At 43.1% G+C, this 17,547-nt stretch overlaps 1 pseudogene; it reads left to right on the top strand.

Moving 5' to 3' along the window:
* Positions 1-999: 999 nt before the first annotated feature.
* On the top strand, positions 1,000-14,935 carry LOC101042993 (serine-rich coiled-coil domain-containing protein 2-like; annotated as a pseudogene).
* The last annotated feature ends 2,612 nt before the right edge of the window (positions 14,936-17,547 follow it).

Below are 17,547 nucleotides of genomic sequence, written 5' to 3'. Positions count from 1 at the left end.
CCCCTCAGCCCCTCAGCCCCTCAGCCCCTCAGCCTCCTCAGTCCCCTCAGCCCCTCAGCCCCCTCAGCCCCTCAGCCCCTCAGCCCCTCAGCCCCTCAGCCTCCTCAGTCCCCTCAGCCCCTCAGCCCCCTCAGCCCCTCAGCCCCTCAGCCCCTCAGCCCCTCAGCCCCTCAGTCCCCTCAGCCCCTCAGCCCCTCAGCCCCTCAGCCCCTCAGCTCCCTCAGCTCCTCATCCCCCTCAGCCCCTCAGCCCCTCAGCTCTCTCAGCCCCTCAGCCCCTCAGCCCCTCAGCCCCTCAGCCGCTCGTCGCCTGCTCCACCGCCCGCGCGCCCACCGCCTCACCCGCCTCAGCCGTTAGCTCCGCGGCGCACTCACCGCTCCTTAGGCGTTGGCCCTGCCCCGCGCGCTCCAGCGCAGCCTCCCGCCCGGCGCCGGCGTCCTACTGAGCGCACCCGCCTGCTCCACGCTGCCGCGGGCTTCTGCGAGGCGCTGATCCGTGCCCAGCGCCACCAAAGGGCAGCTCGTGCCCGAGAGTCGGGGGAAATGCATCCTTCACGTGGATCGGAAACTCCAGGTCCTCCTGCCAGGAGCCCACGGCCTCAGCTGGGGAAGCGCCCCGTGTACCTGAGCCCGAAATGGTCCCCAACAAACCCCACACCCGCAGGGCTGACGTTTGGGCTCCAGGGCGCGGTGTCGCTGAAACGGGCACCGCGTGCTTTCCATGCAGAAGACATGAATTCCGGCGTGGATGGAATCCTGGAAGGAAGGCCGCGCCACAGCCGAGAGGTCGCGGCCCGGAGCTGGCGGAGCCGGGCGGAGCGGTGCCGAGCAGGAGGCCGAGGAACAGCGCCTTCCCCGAAGGCCGCGCCGCCTTCCGTCCGAGGCCGCCAAGGCCACATCCTCCGGAAACCACACGAAGCGCGGCGACCCGGTGGCACCCAAGCCTCTCAGGGCTCCAAGACGTAGATAATGGGTGAAGGCAAGTGTTTGTCCCCGGAGAGACCCAGGGTCCCTTGAAGTCACGCGCCAGTCTGAAGGCCCACGGACTTGAGCAGTACCAAGAACTGGCCACGGTCAGAAGCGTAAATATCGACATCTTACTTGCGGAAGGGAGGGATGCAGTGAGGAAGGAGGGAAGGGAGGGAGGGAGAGAGGGACGGAGGGAGGGAAGGAGGGAGGAAGGGAGGGAGGAAGCGAGGGAGGAAGAGGAGAGAAAGAAAGAGGGAGGGAAGGGAGGGAGGAAGAAAGGAAATTTATTGTCCTCAGTGGTTCGAAATAACAAAAGCTGATTGCTAAATACAGTCTGTGAAATAACTCCTGCGTCAATTATTTAAGAAAGAAATTATAAGCCGGGCGTTGCGGCTCATGACTGTAATCTCAACACTTTGGGAGGCCGAGGCGGGCAAATCACGAGGTCAGGAGTTCGAGACCAGCCTGGACAACATGGTGAAACCCCGTCTTTACTAAAAATACAAAAAACTAGCTGGGCGTAGAGGCAGGCGCCTGTAGCCCCAGCTACTCAGGAGGCTGAGGCAGGAGAATCGCTTGAACCTGGGAGGCAGAGGTTGCGGTGAGCCAAGATCGTCACTGCACTCCAGCCCAGGTGACAGAGTGAGGCTCCGTCTGGAAGAGAAAGGTGGGGGGGGAGAGAGAGAGAGAGAGAGAGAGAGAGAGAGAGAGAGAGAGAGAGAGAGAGAAAGAAAGGGAGAGGGAGAGAGAGAGCGAGAGCGAGAGCTGCGCGCTGAGCAGCTGGCCCCAGGACTCGTTCTGAGGGGACGGGCGGCAGGTGGAAAGACGCGCTCCTTCCTTCATTTCGTCTTCCCTGTGGTCATTGGCTGTGCCAAGCGCTGGACTGGGCGTTGAGGCGCTGGGGACCCGGAGCCGCGCGCTGGGCGAGCGCACTGTGGGGAGACCCACTGGTGGCAATTCCTGCTGTGCGACCCGCTCCCCCGCGGCTGAGGACCTGCAGAGGCCCCATCGGCCTGGAGACAGACTTCCTGGAGACTTGGAGGTGGAGAGGGCTCAGCCAGGGAGAGTGAGAGCCAGGGCAGGCGGCGGGAGGCGTGCGGGAAGGGACAGAGCAGAGGGGAAGGGCGGGCCAGCAGCATCGTGGAGCTGGAGCTCAGAGCCCAGGCGTGGGCGTCAGCAGGTCGGGAGTCTCTGGAAGGTGGGCTTTGGATTTGGTCCCGAGGACAAGCGGGAACCATTCAAACGTGTTAAGCAGCGAGGGTGAATTAGGGAGAATCATTCTGGCTTCAGAAGAAGGGCTTGGAAGGTCCGCAGCAGAGGTGGCAAGGCCGCTGGAGATGTGAAATGGCTTTTAAAATCGAGAAATCGGGAGGACCGACGACCGCTCCCGCTACCGCTGAGTTTCCAGGCGCGAGAACTGTGTAGAATGAGGGGCGCTCAGCAGCATCCCCTCAATTCCAAGGAGATGGAGCAGCGGGAACATTACTGAGCCTTTACTGTGTGTCACCAGCTGCCCGCCCTGGGGAGGGAAAAAGTGAGGAAGGAGTGCGCCTTTCCGCCTTCGGTCCCTCTTCCCCTCCCCGTGGGGTTGCGGAGCCACCTGTTCCGTGCGCATTCTCTCTCTCTCTTTCCAGCTCCCTCGGCGCCGCTTTCTCGGAAGCTCTGAGCAAGGGCGTGGGGGTGCGGGCAGCAGCGCTCGGCAGGTTCAAGGGCGGTCGGGGGCGGGTGGATATGGGGCCGGGACGCGGGAAATGCTCCTGGTCTAGAACTGACTGCGCCAGATTCTTGTTTAGAGGGAGGTGAAGGGAGGAAGGAGGCGCGGGTGACACCGGGGGAGGCGGGAGGAGAGGTCTGGGAGGTGGGAGGAGGGGCGGACCTCATTTCCTTCGAAATTCCCTGGGACGGGCATCCAGATTTGGAGAACTGGGAGAGAGCTAGAGCTCGACGGGAATTTAGGGTTGGCGGAAGAAAAAGAGTAACAGGACCTGGTAGGACCCCAGATAGAGATGAGATACGATGGGATGTGGGTCGGGAAACCGAGAGTGTTCTCCTGTCTTGGCTTCCCATCCCTTCCCTCTCACCACCCACTCCACCCCAGGCGATAAAGCCCGGAAGGTCGGAGATTCCGCAGCGCTAGCGGTTGAAACAGTTTTTTAAAATAGAGAAAAGGGGAGGACAGATGGCTGCTTCAGTGACCGCTGAGTTTCCAGACAAGGGAGCTCTGCGCAATGAGGGGCGCACAGGAGCATCGCAGGAGATCTGGCAGCCGGAACATTTATTATGCGCTTACTGTCTGCCACCAGCTACTCTAAAGCCCCCACCCCCGCGGTCTCCGTGCGCTCGCTGTGAGCCCAGCTCCTGCGCCCTCCGCAAAGAGGATCCGCCAGAGGCCGGCTGGAGCGCGTCTCCTTCTCGGTATTTGACTGCCTCGGAGCCAGGGACGCAGGCCCACCGAACCCGGCTCTGGGGAGCTCACCTTGCCCCTTGCGGGCCGCAGTCGAGTCCCGAGCGCCGCCTCCCGGTGTTGGCCGACCAGTCATAGCTGCACCTGGTTGTTGGAGCCGGCGCAGAGCGAGGCCCCAGTGGCCCCAGTGGACACGCGGACAAGGTAGAGACCTATCTTGCTCAAAGCCGTTTCGCTCCTTCTGGTGGGGAAGGATGGAAGAGCTAAATAACCGAGCCTGAGACCTAACCCTCTCAGAGGTCGCTTGGGGTCGGAATGTGGGTGGCAGGTCTCCAACTCCGCCTATGAGGGGCCCCCAGCTCCCAGGTGCAAAATTCAACCCTAGCCCAAAAGGCGGTGTCCTGGCAGGAGCAGGGAGTGGAATCCACTGGGTCGACGGGAGGGAGAAGTAGAAAAGGATTTGGACAGAAAACACGCAGGAGGAAGGAATCAACGCCTGGTACAGCAGGCAGGCGAGGTGGGGGTAGGAGCTATGCACTCCTGTACCACAGACGTTGGGGCAAGCCTGGATGGCTTTAGAAGCCAACCGCCATCCAAACGCGAGTGCACACGCACACGCACACACACACGCACACGCACAGGCCTCACACATTGGATTGCAGGAGAGGGTGGGAAGTGAGTGTGGAGACTCAGTCTGCGGTGGCATTTGAGGAAGGGCCATTGAGGCCACCGAATTCATTCGACCCGCGTGGCACACTTGCCTGTCTCTGTGCCAGCCACTGGGACTCATTCATTTTGAGCAGAAAAGCCGCTGCCTCCCTGTTACCTGCAGAATAAGAGTCCAGATGTTTCGGGCATTCAATGCCCTTGCTAACCTGACCAGCCATCCTCACCTCTCATTCCACTGCACCCCGGCATCTTGGCATCTCCAGTGCTCCACTTTGAGCTGGAGCCATTCTGCTCCTGCTGTTCTCTCAAAGAACTTGCTCCTGAAGTAGTCTATTCATGCTTCTTTTATTTGTTTATTTATTTATTTTTATTTATTTTTATTGCATTTTAGGTTTTGCGGCACATGTGAAGAACATGCAAGATTGTTGCATAGGTATACATATGGTAGTGTGGTTTGCTGCCTTCCTCCCCATCACCTATGTCTGGCATTTCTCCCCATGCTATCTCTCCCCAACTCCCCACCCCCTGCTGTCCCTCCCCTATTTCCCCTGACAGCCCCCAGTGTGTGATGCTCCCCTCCCTGTGTCCATGTGTTCTCATTGTTCAACACCCACCTATGAGTGAGAATATGCAGTGTTTGATTTTCTGTTCTTGTGTCAATTTGCTGAGAATGATGGTTTCAGGTTCATCCATGTCCCTACAAAGGGCATGAACTCATAGTTTTTTATCGCTGCCTAGTATTCCATTGTGTATATGTGCCACATTTTTCCTGTCCAGTCTATCATCGATGGGCATTTGGGTTGGTTCCAGGTCTTTGCTATTGTAAACAGTGCTGCAATGAACATTTGTGTGCATTTGTCCTTATAGTAGAACAATTTATAATCCTTTGGATATATATCCAGTAATGGGATTGCCAGGTCAAATGGAATTTCTATTTCTAGGTCCTTGAGGAATCACCACTCTGTCTTCCACAATGGTTGAACTAATTTACACTCCCACTAACAGTGTAAAAGTGTTCCTATTTCTCCGCATCCTCTCCAGCATCTGTTGTCTCCAGATTTTTTAATGATCGCCATTCTAACTGGCGTGAGATGGTATCTCAATGTAGTTTTGATTTGCATTTCTCTAATGACCAGGGATGATGAGCATTTTTTCATATGTTTGTTGGCCTCATGTATGTCTTCTTTTGTAAAGTGTCTGTTCATATTCTTCACCCACTTTTGAATGGGATTATTTGTTTTTTTCTTGTAAATCTGTTTTAGTTCTTTGTAGATTCTGGATATTAGTCCTTTGTCAGATGGGTAGATGGCAAATTTTTTTTCCCATTCTGTTTGTTGCCGATTCACTCTAACGACTGTTTCTTTTGCTGTGCAGAAGCTGTGGAGTTTGATTAGGCACCATTTGTCTATTTTGGCTTTTGTTGCCAATGCTTTTGGTGTTTTGGTCATGAAGTCCTTGCCTATGCCTATGTCCTGAATGGTTTTGCCTAGGTTTTCTTCTAGGGTTTTTATGGTGTTAGGTCTTATGTTTAAGTCTTTAATCCATCTGGAGTTAATTTTAGTGTAAGGTGTCAGGAAGGGGCCTTGTAAAGCAGGCCTGTTGGTGATGAAATCTCTGAGTACTTGCTTGTTCATAAAGGATTTTATTTTCCTTTCACCTATGAAGCTTAGTTTGGCTGGATGTGAAATTCTGGATTGGAAGTTCTTTTCTTTAAGGATGTTGAATATTGGCCCCCACTCTCTTCTGGCTTGTAGGGTTTCTGCTGAGAGATCTGCTGTAAGTCTGATGGGATTCCCTTTGTGAATAACCCAACCTTTCTCTCTGGCTGCCCTTAGCATTTTCTCCTTCATTTCAACCCTGGTGAATCTGACGATTATGTGCCTTGGGGTTGCTCTTCTTGAGGAATATCTTTGTGGTGTTCTCTGTATTTCCTGAACTTGAATATTGGCCTGCCTTGCTAGGTTGGGGAAGTTTTCCTGGATAATATCCTGAAGCACATTTTCCAGCTTGGATTCATTCTCTCTGTCACATTCAGGTACACCTATCAAACGTAGGTTAGGTCTTTTCACATAATCCCATATTTCTTGGAGACTTTGTTCATTCCTTTTTACCCTTTTTTCTCTAATCTTACCTCCTCATTTTACTTCATTGAGTTGATCTGTGACCTCTGATATCCTTTCTTCTGCTTGGTCAATTCGGCTGTTGAAACTTGTGTATGCTTTGCCAAGTTCTTGTGTTGTGTTTTTCAGCTCCATCAATTCACTTATATTCCTCTCTAAGTTGTTTATTCTCGTTAGCATTTCCTCAAATCTTTTTTCAAGGTTCTTAGTTTCTTTGCATTAGGTTAGAACATGTTCTTTTAGCTCACAGAAGTTTTTTATTACCCACCTTCTGAAGCCTGTTTCTGTCATTTCATCACACTCATTCTTCATCTAGCCTTGTTTCCTTGCTGGTGAGGAGTTGCAATCCTTTGTTGGAGGAGAGGCATTCTGATTTCAGGTGTTTTCATCCTTTTTGTGCTGGTTTCTTCCCATCTTTGTGGATTTATCCACCTGTCGTCTTTGTAGTTGTTGACTTTCATATTGGGGCTCTGAGTAGATGTCTGGTTTGTTGATGATGAAGTTATTTCTTTCTGTTTCTTAGTTTTCCTTCTAACATTCAGACCTCTCTACTGTAGGACTGCTGAGGTCCAATCCAGGCCCTGCTTGCCTGGGGATCACCTGCAGCAGCTGCAGAACACTAAGGGTTGCTGCCAGTTTCTTCTGCTATCTTTGTCCCAGAAGGATACTTGCCCAATGTCAGTCTGAGCTGTCCTTTATGAGGTGACTCTTTGGATATATGGGGGTCAGGGAGCTGCTTGAGGAGACAGTCTGTCCCTTATAGGAGCTCAAGTGTTGAGCTGTGAACTCCGTTGTTCGTTCAGAGCTGCCGGGCTCTGAACACGTTTAAGTCTGCTGCAGCAGAACTCATAACCCCCCCTCTTTTTTCCCCAGGTGTTCTGTCCTGGGGAGTTAGGGCTTTATTTATGAGTTTCTGTTGTGCTGCTACCTTTTTTCAGGGTTGCCCTGCCCAGCAAGGAGGCAGCCTCATCACTGTCTGCCTGCAGAGGCTTTGCTGAGCTGCTGTGGGCTCTGCCCAGCTGCTGTGTGAACTTCCCTGCAGTCCTGTTTATATGGGTGTAGTTAGAACTGCCTCGGCAATGGCGGCCCACCTCTGTAATGACAGACTACCTCTGTAGTGGTGGACTGTCTCGGTAATGGTGGACACCCCTCCCCCACAGAGCTGGACCATCCCAGGTTCAGCTGTGCTTGCTGTGAAACTCTCAAGCCAGAGCATTTCAGATTGCTGTTTTTTTTTGTGGGGGTGGGACCAGCCGAGCCTGTTCACCTGGCTCCCTGCCTCAGAGTCCCCCTCTTTTTTTTTTAGTTGAACAGGTGACTATGTCTCCCAGGTGTTTCAGTCACCTGTTGAAAAGGCACTTGGATCTGAGTGATTTCCCATGTGGTGACCCACTGTGCCACGCTGAGATTTGTGGCACTTTTTTGCTTGGGAATCTCCTGGCCTGGCTCCCTGTTTCAGTCCCCCTTTTTTTTTTTATCAGTTGGGTGGGTGACTCTGTCTCCCAGGAGCTCCAATTGCCAGCTAAAATGAGGCCTGGACCCATGTATTTTGTATGGAGAACTACCGCACTGGCCAAAACAGCTGCACTGGTGACTCGTGGGGCTCCTCCTCCTGGGAATCTCCTGGTCTGTGGGCAATAAAAATCCATCTGGAAATGTGGCATCCACTCACCCTCTGCACTTTTGCTGGGAGCTGCAATGCCGAGTTGCTCCTAACTGGCCATCTTCAAAAATATATGTTCTTTAACTTTTGTTTCACTGACTTTAAGGGAACAGGTGATTTTTGGTTGCATGAATGAATTGTATAGTAGTGAAGTTAGATTTCAGTGCACATGCCACTCAAATAGTGTATATTGTACCCTACTACATTGTGTAGTTTTTAAAAAATCTCTCATCCCCCTCCCACCATCCCCACTTCTGAATCTCCAATGTCCATTATACCTCTCTGTATGCCTTTGCATAACCATAGCTTAGCTCCCAATTATAACTAACAGCATATGGTATTTGGTTTTCCATTTCTGAATTACTTTACTTAGAATAATGGCCTCTGTCTCCATCCATGTTGCTTCAAAAGACATTATTTCATTCTTTTTTATGGCTGAGTAATATTCCTTGGTGTATATATACCACATTTTCTTAATTCATTCTTCAGTTGATGGGTAATTAGATTGGTTCTACATCTGGCAATTGTGAATTTTGCTGCAATAAACATACATAATGCAGCTGTTTTTTAAATACAATTTTCCTTTGGGTAGATACCCAGTAGTGAGATTGCTGGATCAAATGGTAGATATAGTTCTTTAGAAATCTCCATTCTATTTCCCCTAGAGGTGTTACTAATTTATATTTCCACCAGCAGTATATGAATGTTCCCTTTTCATCACATCTATGCCAATATCCATTGTTTTTTGACTTTTTAATAATAGCCGTTCTGGCTGGGATAAGGTGGTATCTCATTGTGGTTTTAATTTGCGTGTCCCTGATGATTAGTGATGTTGAGCATTTTTTTCATGTTTGTTGGCCATTGTATACCTTCTTTTGAGAAATGTTTATTGATGTAATTAGCCCACTTTTTAATGGGATTATTTTATTTTTTTCTTGCAGATTAGTTGGAGTTCCTTGTAGCTTCTGGATATCAGTCTTTTGTCAGATGCATAGCTTGCAAATATTTTCTTCCATTCTGTGGGTTGTCTGTTTACTCTATTTTTTGCTGAGCAGAAGCTTTTTAGTTTAATTAGGTCCCATTTATTTTTTGTTGCATTTGCTTTTGGTGTCTTAGTCATAAATTCTTTGCCTAGACTAATATTCAGAATAGGTTTTCTTAGGTTTCCTTGTAGTATTTTTATGGTTTCATGCCTTAGATTTAAGTCTTAAATTCATCTTGGGTTGATTTTTGTATATGGCAAGGGATAGGGATTCAATTTCATTCTTCTACATGTGACTATCCAGTTTTCCTGGCACCATTTATTGAATAAGGTGTTCTTTTCCCAATTTTTGTTATATATGCTTTGTCAAAGGTCAGTTGGTTGTATTTGTCTTTACTTCTGGGTTCTCTACTCTGTTTCTTTGCTCTATGTGCATACTTTTATACCAGTACCATGCTGTTTTGGTTACTATAGTTGCCTTGTAGTATAATTTGAAGTTGAGTAATGTGATGGCTCCAGATTCATTTTTTTGTTTAAGATTGCTTTGGCTATTTGTACTCTTTTTAGGTTCCATGTGAATTTTAGGATTGTTTTGTCTAATTCTGTGAAAAATGATGTTGGTATTTTGATATGAATTGCATTGAATCTGTAGACTGCTTTTGGCAGCATGGTCATTTTCATAATATTGATTCCTCTAATGCATGAGTGTGGGATGTATTTCTGTTCATTTGCATTGTCTGTGATTTCTTTCAGAAGTGTTTTGCCCTTCTCCTTGTAGAGATCTTTTACTTCCTTGGTTAAGCGTATTCCTAGGTATTTTTTTTTTCAGCTATAGTCAAAGGTATTGAATTCTTCATTCTTAGTCATTGTTGATGTGCTGCTGATTTGTGTACTTAGATTTTGCAACCTGTGACTTTACTGAATGTATATATCAAATCTAGAAATCTTTTGAAGGAGTCGGTAGGGTTTTCTAGATATATAATCATATCATTGGCAAACAGATAGTTTGACTTCCTCGTTTCCAATCTGAATTCCCTTTATTTCATTCTCTTGCCTGAGTGCACTGGCTATGGCTTTCTGTATGTTCTTATATTTAAAGGAGAGACTATTACCCAAAATGAAATATTACTTGGATTGGAAATTGGAAGAAGTACTCTGAAAGTATTCTTTTTTACATAGTCAAATTTGGTAGTTTAATTTTATTATTTCTGGATTTTGTGGTCATAATTCATATCATACGTTTGTAAAAGTTAAAAAAGTTCTTTATTTTCTTTCAACATAAAGTTATTAATTAGTGCATTCATTATTTGCTAGGAGTTCTATAGAAATCATGAGTAGCTTTTGGGCTTTTCTGCATGTAAAAGTATTAAGTATCATATTGTATAATAATTCAAGTAATTATCCCTATTTAGGAATGTTTAATGTACTTCTTTTTTCTCTTTACAGATTCTGTCAAATTTTAAGAACAAATGCACCTTACAGCTCATGGAAGAAAAAACACAAATCAAGACATTTTTGGGTTCCAAGTTGCCAAAGTATGGAACAAAATCTGTAGGAAGTATATTGCAGCCAATGCCAAATGGGACAACTGTTAATTTATTAGGAACTTCCAAGAATAGTAACATCAAAAGTTACATAAAAAATAATGGCTCTGATTGTTTATCATCTCATTCATTTAACTAGAGAAAAGCAAATAAATACCAGCTTTGTGCACAAAGTGCCGAAGAGCCTAACAATAGTCAAAATTCACATGATAAAATAATTGATCCTGAAAAACATGTTACTACTCAAAGAATGTTTAATAAAAATGGGATAAAGGAAGGTTTGAAAAGTGTTTCGTTATTCACATCAAAGTTAGCAAAGCCATCCACTATGTTAGTGTCATCTACAGAGGAGTTAAACCAAAAGTCTCTTTCTGGACCATCTAATTTGGGTAAATTTACCAAAGGCACATTATTAGGAAGGACTTCATATTCTTCGGTCAATACTCCAAAATCACAGTTGAATGGATTTTATGGAAACCGGTCGGCTAGTAGCATGCAAAGTCCTAGAGCAAACTCCTGTGCCACCAGAAGCAGTTCTGATGAAAGCTTAGCTCAGTCCCTAGACAGTAGTAAATCTATTAATTGTGAAAAAATGGTAAGGTCACAAAGTTTTTCACTTTCCATTCAGAATTCATTCCTTCCACCTTCATCTATAACCAGATCACATTCCTTTAATGGAGCTGTGGATCTTACAAAGCCTTATCAAAACTAACAGTTGTCCATTAGAGTGCCTCTACAGTCAAGTATGCTAATAAGAAATTCCTGGCAGTCAGAAGTACTCAATGGGAATGAACATTTCGGGTATGGATTTAATAGGCCTTTTACTGTTGGTGGAAAGAAGTTGGCTTTACCAAATGGTCCAGGTGTAACTTTTACTTTAGGCTATAGAATGGTTCATCTTCTCTACTGAACTCTAGCTGATCTCCATTTTCTGGGACTATCACAGTTGATGGAAATAAAAATTCACTTGCTGACACAGATGTAGAGGAAGATGCTACAGTTTTGGCTAGGGACAGAGCTACCAATAAGGACCAAGAAGTGATTGAAAATGAAAGTTACAGAACAAAAAACCAGACCATGAAACATGATGCTAAAATGAGATACTTGAATGATGATGTGGATGACATTTCCTTGTCTTCTTTGTCATCTGACAAGAATGATTTAAGTGAAGACTTTAGAGATGATTTTATAGATATAGAAGACTCTAACAGAACTAGAATAACTCCAGAGGAAATGTCTCTCAAAGAAGAGAAACATGAAAATGTGCCACCACAGGATATATTTGATTCCCCCAAAGAAAATGAAAAAGCCCTCAGTAAAACCGATGAATGGATAGATATAAGTGTCTCTGGTAAATATTACTAAACTTAAGTTTCTTTGCTTTCTTTTAGATAATATAACTGAGCTTATATTTAGGATTATCTTACATTAGGATATCTTCAGACAGATTTCAAGATACTATCAGTTTTATGGAGGGATGGATCTAGACAAAACTGGAGTGGGGTAACATTTATTTTCCTTGTGACTTTTGCTCCATACCCCATTTTTTTTTCACTGTATCTAAAACAACATTAATAAAACCACTCTTAATCTTTGTTTTTCTTTGACTGTTACACACAGGCTTATTCCTGCTTAGTATAGATAGTACATCTAAATAACTTTTCCCCTACTTACCTCAACCGGTGGTATGGCATTCATCAAACCATCTCTTCTCTTAGGGTAGGATATCATTGCTATTTGTTAAGAGTAAAGCTGTACCAAAGGGTAAAATCAGATAATATAGGTTATGTCTAATGTGATTGATTTTTTTATCCTAAAGAATTTTTGTTGTTTAGCAATTTTTGTAGATACACATCCAGAGGGAGATTTGTTTATTTTTTAAACCAAAGAAAGTGAAATAATATCTGTTAAACATTTCCTCTTATGTTTGGTTATCCTGTTACTAAATGCTGGAGAAAATGTATTTGGTGTTTGTATGCCCATATGCTTGAAAATAGAACAAACTGAAGGGATTGGATATAAACATGTGGTATGTCCAATCCCTTCAGTTTGTTCAGTTTGTCCCCTGGTGTAATCAGATCAGTGCATAGAGATGCATGCACAAACCCTTGATTGTCTGATAGGTCTTCTAAAAGTGACTGCCAGAACAAGTTTATTTCCTTATAGGGATGCAATTATGAATACCCTACATTATTTAATCTATGAAGTTAAATAGTGCACACAGAGGAAAAGGAGTTTCCTGGCCAGTGTTTAAATATCTTGGGAAACTAGGAATATGAGGTTTTATTTACATTTTTGGAAATATTACAGAAGTGAAAGATGACTTAAATAAATTTTCTTTTTGTCTATTAGAAAATATTTCAGTAGGTTATTTTAAAGATTTTTGCCTCTTGATGTTTTCATTGCTTAGGATATAGAAAATGCTACAGTTATTAGTGCTTTTTTTGAGCCAGCTTTTTTGCTATATCAAATTATTCACACCTATATCTTTAGGACATGAGAAACAATTTTATTTTCTTGAATCAATCATTTTTTTTCTCTTTCTCTTTAAATGAAATGAAGACAGGAGTGAATGTACAAAACATACTTCTGGGAATAATTTGGTTTCATCGGATACAGACTATGGAGCTGGTTCTTCATTTGAACTCTCTCCATCTGATAGCTCTGATGGAAGATACACATGGGATGAAGAAGGCTTGGAACCCATTGGAAATGTCCAACCGGTTGGGAGCTATGAGTCCTCTGAAATGAACAGCATAGTATGTATGGATTTACATACTCTTAGAACATTTTGTTTACCCTATTATCGAGAGACTTGTGCTATGATTGATTTTTTTAAAAGTTCATGAATTAACTTTATTACTTTGAGAAATGGGAATTCATGTTTCTTAAGAGCCTATAAAATATCTGACCCTAGTAAGAAATAAAGCATGAGAATATACGACGTTTGACTTAAATATACTCAACATGTTTACATATATATTCATCATATGTGCATACATATGTACATTCTGTATTAGTAGGTTAATCTATGCCAGTGGTTCTGAAAGATAGTGGGGAGGAGGTCAGTGATTAAAAGTGGTTTTGGTTGTCATATTGATGAGTGCTTCTTGGTATCTAGTGGGTAGATGGCAGGGATGTTGTTTAAAATCCCACAGTGCACAGGACAGAGACCACAATGAAATATTTATCTAGCCTAAGATGGCAGTAGTGCTGCTGTTGAGAAACCTTGGCCTGTGCTCTACTGAGGTGACATTGAAGTGCCAACTCTCAGTGGGATAACACAATACAGGTTTGTTTTTTACTCTTAGAAAGTCTGTGGTGGGTCTGGACAGCTTTCTAGGGCAGCTGCCTTTAGTGATCTAAGCCGCTTTGATTTTGGGGCTTCACCATATTTTGAGGTCCCTTCTCTTCACTATGGCAGAGGAAGAGAGTGCCAGAGAGTCTCACACATACAATTACTTGCATTGGCCTGCAAGTAACACTTGGCACTTCCATTCATGATCTGTTGACCAGAACTAATCATGTGGTCCCACCTAAGGGACAGGTAGTGTAATCTTCCTGTGTGCCCAGAAGGCAAGGGAACCAGGTATGGGCAAGTGTTAGAAGACCTATCTTGAATTTATATGTGAATATTTTAAGAAACACAGCAAGTAATGTGGATAATATGCCATATAGGTAAAGTATAATTGGTATGTTTAAAGTGACTCATTGCAATTATTCAGCATATAAAATATGATTTTCCAGTAGTTGTATGGGAAAATTGGTAGTCTTGGTGGATCTATTAAATTCCAAGTGGATTTCAGGCAGTATAATTTTCTATACTCCTATAAACCTTTTATTTTTAAAAAAATCACTGTTACCAGAGGCTTAAATAGCACAAAGCTTTTTTTTTTAACCTCGATCAACACCTTGTATACAAACACTTAATTTAGAGAGAGTATCTTCATCTCATTAGATAAAGGAGGCTCAGAAAAGGTAACAGTTTAAGACCTTTGTCTTACTAGGACTTTTAGGCAAACATGATTGACGTGCAAATGAACACTGTGTCCAGCAGATGGCAGCAACAAACCACTTAGTACTCGACAGTTTTTAGAGGCTAGCAATCTCGAGTTTATTTAATCACAAAATAGCTTTCTCTAAAAGAGTTCAGAATGCATCTGGATTGACTGTTAGTCCTTAAGATCCATGAATCTCCTCCTTGTTCAGTAGGTTTATGTAAATGGTATGGGAAACAATCAAAACATTCATTCTGTACTTTGGAACAAGACGGTGTTTCTGACCTAAGGAGAAGACAAAGTCTGAAAAGGGGTAGAGAATTGAGAGCAAAAGTTGAGAACAGTGTTGAATTCTCCTACAGTGATATTAGAGTTACCATTTTTGCTTTGAAGTTCTGTGAATTTTTTGTTCTGTATAAATTTTAGGCTTATTTTGTTAGGTGTGTACTTGTTCAGATTTTGTGTGTGTGTGTGTGTGTGTGTGTGTGTGTGTGAGAATTGGACTTTCCATCATTATTTAGTGATCTTCTCTATCTCTAATCATGCTTTTTGTTTTCAGATTTCTTTTTTCCCAAATATTAATATACCTTACCAGTTTTATTTGTATTTTTCCCTTCTTTTGCTATCAACCTTTTTGATATATAGCAAATAGTTTATTTTGTTAACATTTTCAATTTGTCTTTTTCTTTTGACTAGTGAGTTTAAGATTTTAATTTTGCATTTATTGATATATTTGGACTTTATTCTGCCATTTTATTATTTTTATTTAAATTGTCCTTTTCTTCTTTTTTTTCCCCCCTAAAGTAGTTTAAAATAGTATCTCTAACTTAACCCGAAGACCTTTAGCATATTCTCACTTTTCTTCGTCTCTACAACAGTGCTTCTTCCAGTCCAGGTCAAGATAAAGAGCTTTCACTAGCATGTACATCAACTGTGTCACTTCTGACACAGTTTTTTTCTGTTTATTTCTGCTGACATTGTTTTTATAGTAAGTCTTCCTTTTTAAAAGAAACAGTGCCTTCCTGTTCCTTTCAGTCATTCTCTTACTCTGCAAGAACTTTATATAAATGAAACCATAAACATGTACTAGTTTATGTCTGGCTTCTTTTCATTAATATTACGTATTTGTGAGTTGTAATTTCTTTATTCTTATTGTATCATATTCCTTTGTGTGAAAATACTACAACTTATCTTATTGTTCATGGGCATTTAGGTTGGTTCCAGTTTCTGGCTATTAGAGTATGCACTATTGTGAAGATTTTGATATATGTTTTTATTGGTGAACATTTACTTCACTTTTGTCGTAAAAATGTGTAGGAGAGAGATTCCTAGGTTATAAGCTATGCTGATGTATAAAGATACTGTCAGTTTTTCAAAGTGATTGTGCCTGTTTACACTCCTCATTGGCAGTTAATGAACATTCCAGAAATTTTACCACCTTCTCTATACTTGGTGTTTTCTGCCTTTTTGCATTTTTGATATTCTGGAGTGAGCATAGTAGTATTGCATTGAGATTTTGGCTTATATTTTTTGATAACTACTCACAGAGCACCTTCACATATGTTTACTGGGCCATATGTCTTCTCCTGGGTTATTTGTATTTTTTCTTAATGATTTGTAAAAATTCTTCATATTTTTGGATATAAATCTTTTATTTTGTGTCAGTATGCAGATGTTTGTATGCATGTGTGTATTTACATTTTATGTACGTAGATTATATTCTCTACTGTGAATTGCTTTTGAAATCTCCTAATAATGTGTATTGATGATATAACTTACCAATTTTGATATTATCCAATTATACAGGTTTTCCCTTTCTTGTTACCAATTTTTAAAACTGTTTGTGAAGCGTTTTCACACCTTAATATCATGAATATATGTTTCATTGTTTTACTCTAAAAGCATAAAAGCTAGGTGCTGCTGTTACAGAAACGAAAGCAGACATCATCTCCTTTCTAATGACTCACAGAAGCAGCCATTCTTGATTCATAGGCAGGTCTCTTGACTCCGAGAGCTCACTTTTGCAAGCTTTACTTAATGTCGTGTAAATCCCCCTATTCTCCAGGTCTTCTTTCTTTCTAGCTCTCCTTAATATATACTACCTCTCAAGGCAATCAATTCCATGTCCATGGCTTCAGTTGCCTTCTCTATTCTCTGAGGACAATAAAATATTAAATGTCAAATATTAGCTTTATTTTATGTAAGATCCCTCATTTGCTATAACCATAGATTCAGAGTTACTCCATGAAAGTAATAAAAAATGGTGATATACTTAGCATGTAAATTTAAGGAAATTTCCCCAGTTACTCTTAATGGTTTGATTTAGTACGTGTGTTATTTTTAAAAACATATGTTGGGAAGTCACAAATGGACCTAGCCTACAGAGATTTAAATTCAACTTTGACCAGAGAGTTCCATTTTAACGTGACACTGAGTGTAAAAAACTGTCTTTTCCTCCTTACCTATTTCTCTTCCTACATTCTCTGCCCGGAGAAAGGTACAACTCTGTACCGTCTTCCCCAGCAGAGCCCGAGCAGCCCTGTTTTTCCCTCTGCTTCCTTGCTTTCACATCTTATGACCAAGTACTTCCTATTCTGTCTCCCCAATAATCACAAAATTTTTTCCTCCACTTTTGTCACTGCCACTGCCTTTAGCATCAGTCTTTCTTTAGATAGTCTCTTAATTGGTCTTGTTGCTTCCTTCAGTCCTTCCTTATTATACAGACCATTGCACACACATCTGACAGAGACTTCTCACCTTTGTATGGTTCAATGACTCAAATTTTCAGAATAAAATTAAAACCACCCCAGCATCAAATTTGGGGTCAAATAGAGGTGGGTTTATAACTCAGGTTCATACCCTGTCCAGTAGTGTGATCTCGGAAAACTGAACTTCTTAAGCCTTTGTTTGTGTATCTGCCTACCCTCATTGAGATTTGGGACTGTTTAACACATATGGTGTCTGGCATGTAGAAGGGACTTACTTCATCAGTGTTGAATGAAGAGGAGGCATTTAAAAATTCACATTAAAAAAGGTATTTTTTTTAAAGAATATGCCAATATATAATGTCACTTCCCCTCCAAGCTTGACTTCTACCTGTACTTTCTGATATGGTTTTGTCTTGTTCCTACCCAAATCTCATCTTGAATTGTAATCCCCATAATCCCCACATGTTGAGGGAGGGATTCAGTGGGAGGTA

The sequence above is a fragment of the Saimiri boliviensis genome, chromosome 17 (assembly GCF_048565385.1).
Source record: "Saimiri boliviensis isolate mSaiBol1 chromosome 17, mSaiBol1.pri, whole genome shotgun sequence".
In the NCBI taxonomy this organism is placed as follows: domain Eukaryota; kingdom Metazoa; phylum Chordata; class Mammalia; order Primates; family Cebidae; genus Saimiri; species Saimiri boliviensis.
Note: the sequence above shows the minus strand (reverse complement) of the source record. Positions and strands in the feature narration are given on the sequence as shown.